This window comes from Helianthus annuus, chromosome 17, assembly GCF_002127325.2.
Source record: "Helianthus annuus cultivar XRQ/B chromosome 17, HanXRQr2.0-SUNRISE, whole genome shotgun sequence".
Taxonomy (NCBI): Eukaryota; Viridiplantae; Streptophyta; class Magnoliopsida; order Asterales; family Asteraceae; genus Helianthus; species Helianthus annuus.
In genome coordinates, this window is record NC_035449.2 from 117,103,187 (window position 1) to 117,106,868 (window position 3,682).

Here is a 3,682-nt window from a genome sequence, read left to right on the forward strand (position 1 = left end):
CAGCTTTGGCCAGATATTAAAACATTCATGCTTATGATGCACACTTAACATAGCTTTTATAATACTTGAATGATAAGTAGATGTAACAAGTCAGCTTTGGCCAGAAATGATATATCAAAAAACTCATTCAAGTTAAGCCATTTTGGTTTTGTAAAACATTATTTGATCCTCATTAATTAACTAATTAATTACAAAAACCAATCATTTAATAGCAAATTAGCTAAATCTTAGTTCACATTAAACAGCCTAAAATAATGAGGTTTCGAGTCAAGTCTCGACTAAGTTATGAGATCTCGAGTCAGTTATGAGGTCTCGAGTCGTAACCTTGTTGTCTCGAGTCGAAACCATGGTCTCAACTACTATATCTTATGAGATCTCGAGTCATGATGAGGTCTCGAGTCGCAACCATGGTCTCGAGTTGTGACCTTTATGGTCTCGAGTCGCAACCTTATGGTCTCGAGTTATGACCTTATGGTCTCGAGTCGAGACCTTTGTCTCGAGTTGTACAAATTTAAGCCCCCTGTGGTCTCGAGTCGAAATCGTTGTCTCGAGTTATGAAGATTTGAGAACACTTATGATTTCGAGTAGAGACCTTATGGTCTCGAGTCAAGATCTTGGTCTCGGCTCGTTAAAGGGATCTCGAAACTTCCTGTTACAGCTGTTAGTGATAATAACTGAAAAATCGAATTCTAAGGGATTTTGAGATATGTTTTCTTGTTTTAATGATGATCTAATTTTGTCAAAATATTTCGAAAATTTTATCTGATTATCAATTAACAGTTTTCGAATAAACTTAGATGATAAAATTGGATCAAAACAGGAAAAACACTCAATAATCCTAATTACATTCCAAAACATAAAGAAATTTTCGAATTTTCTAAGAACACATGATGAACCCTAAAAATAAAATAATAATCCTGGAACCCGAAATCTAAAAATTAAGGCTTCTAAACAGATTTCGGACATGAACTTTAACCATATTGGTCTCGAGTAATGTAATAAACCAATTAAATTTCCAAAACAGTGATATCGATGACTTCATGAGGGACTCGAAACCATGCTGATTGATTATATTAGGCTTTTAAAATTTCTGTTTTCCAGATTTCAATCCCAGAATTAATGGATACGAAAAACAGAACTGACTAATCAACATATGCTCTGATACCACATATTGTTTCAGTTCTGTTTTAGGCATAATGGAAAACATGAAAACATACCTTTGATTGCATCGGTACAGGCAAGCAGAGAATCCAGATGTAGATGCAGCAATAGTGTTTGACATAGTTGTCAGTTTGGTCTGGTTCCTCCTTAGGGTGCAATCTAATGATGGTGACTAAGAAAACCGAAAAGGGTATCGGCTGTAGGAGAGGGAGGTCGAACGTTATGATGTTATGGCTAATAGGGTGTGTGTAATTGTGTAACTGAGTAACCCCTTAACCTCCACATAAGTCTCCTTATATAAGCACCCAGGAGGAAACCCTAATTAGTTAATAAGGGTAATTAGGCCCATCAACAATTACCAACTAATTATTTAATAGGATTGTTATATATTTTGATCCATATAATGTAAATGATTATAATGGCTACTAGATTAAATATAAAATAAATATATTTAATCTTACACAAAAGTGCAAATGAAATTTGGGATCAACTGACACACTTGTTTGAAGGAAATGCTGACATGAAAGCTAGCAGAGTCAACATGATGAACCAACAGTTCAGTTCATTTAATCACATCTATGGGGAAACTGTTGGAATCAGATTAGGAGGTTTGCCAAACTCGTGTCACAGATGGTGAGTGCTGGAATCAACATTTCAACTAATGGAATGAATCGTCAACTGCTTAACTCTCTGCCTAAAGGATGGGATGTCGAGGTTTCTATGATCAAGCGTACTAAGGATCTGAATGAAATGACACTTACGGAACTGATTGCTACTATCAAGTCTTGTGAGATCGACAATCAGCAGAGAGAAATGAATCACAAGAACTCACTGATGGCTACTGGAATGACTAGCCCCAACAATGCAGCATTGATGTCTCAAGCTCATCCAAATCTGGTTTTCAGTCCTTTTCATGGAGTTATGAATCACAACCCAAACATTGTTTTCAATCCCGTTGATACACCAAAATCCAACTACGTGTATGGAATGTCTCTTCCTACTTCTCAAGCTCCTACTGTCAATACCACAAATGTGCAACCGCAATCTCAGCCTCAGTCACAACATGCTAATGCTGCTTTTGGTTCGACCACCCAGTCTGCACCTCAGAATACCCCATCGTGACCTTCAGTGGAACACATGGCTTTCTTGACTAAAAAAATGAAGAACAACTTGCTCTCGCAGCTTCTATGATCTCCAGTTTCAATGCCTTTTTAGCTGGGGATCTCATGCCCTCAGGAGAGATAACACCAGGACAGAAGACCTATGCGGACAATTGAAGGAAACCGTTGCAGTTTCAGGTCGGTGATCGTGTTCTGTTGAAGGTGTCACCTTGGAAAGGTGTTTTTAGGTTTGGAAAAGGGGGAAAGCTGAGCCCGCGTTATATAGGTCCTTTTGAAATCCTATCTCGATTTGGACCGGTCGCGTATAGGCTCAAGCTGCCGAAGGAGTTGGATGGAGTACATGATGTGTTTCACGTATCTAACTTAAAGAAGTGTTTGCCGTAAGAGACACTAATCGTACCCCCTAACGAGGTTCAAGTAGACGATAAACTCAGATTTATCAAAGAACCTGTCGAGGTTATAGATTGGAAAATTCAGAAGTTTAGGAGAAGTCGAATTAAGTTGGTAAAGGTCCGCTGGAATTCCAAACGTGGACCCGAGTTCACGTGGGAACGACAAGAACAGATGCAATGGAAGTATCCTCACCTTTTTTCGTCTAGTGCGAAGTAGAGACCTATAGCGTTAAATTTTGGGGACGAAATTTCCTAAACTAGGGGAGACTGTGACACCCGTCTATTTTCATCCTGTACCATATAAATGTGACACGTGTTATGAATAAACACGATAGTACTTATTTAAATGTGGTGTTTATTGTGATGGAAAAATCTAAACTTTGTTAAATATTATGTTGGCAATAATAAGATAAACGCTTATCGCATAACGAACAAAATATGAAACGAATGTCGGTGACTGCCCGGTAAATGTTAAAATCCTAAAAATATTCCGTTATGATTAAAATATTAATTTTAATCATATTCGTGAAGAAAAATTAACTAAAACGCTTAAAATCTCTATTTTTCGAATTTAAGTGCATACTGTTGATGTGCGTTAGGTGTAATATATTTTAGGTATGTATTTTAAGCTCTTTTACACTTTTTAGCCAAGTTTTAAATTTATAAAACACGATATTTACTAACACTAAACACACATATGGGCAAGTGCACCCATCGTGGACGTAGTATAGTGTTGGTAAGATACCGAGGTCGTCCAAGGACACAAGAGCTTTTAGTACCGGTTTATCCTCAACGTCTAATCAAATCAAAATGTTAGAAAAAGATTTTTTGTGACACCCCGCGAAAACGCTCAATAAAACTAGCTTCCTCAGTGACTACGTGCTAAATTTCGGGACGAAATTTCTTTCAACTTGGGGATGATGTGACAACCCGTAACTTTGAGGAATCGTTTCACTGTTATAATTAAATCCTACGTGTTATTATTTGATGAAATGATTACATTTTATC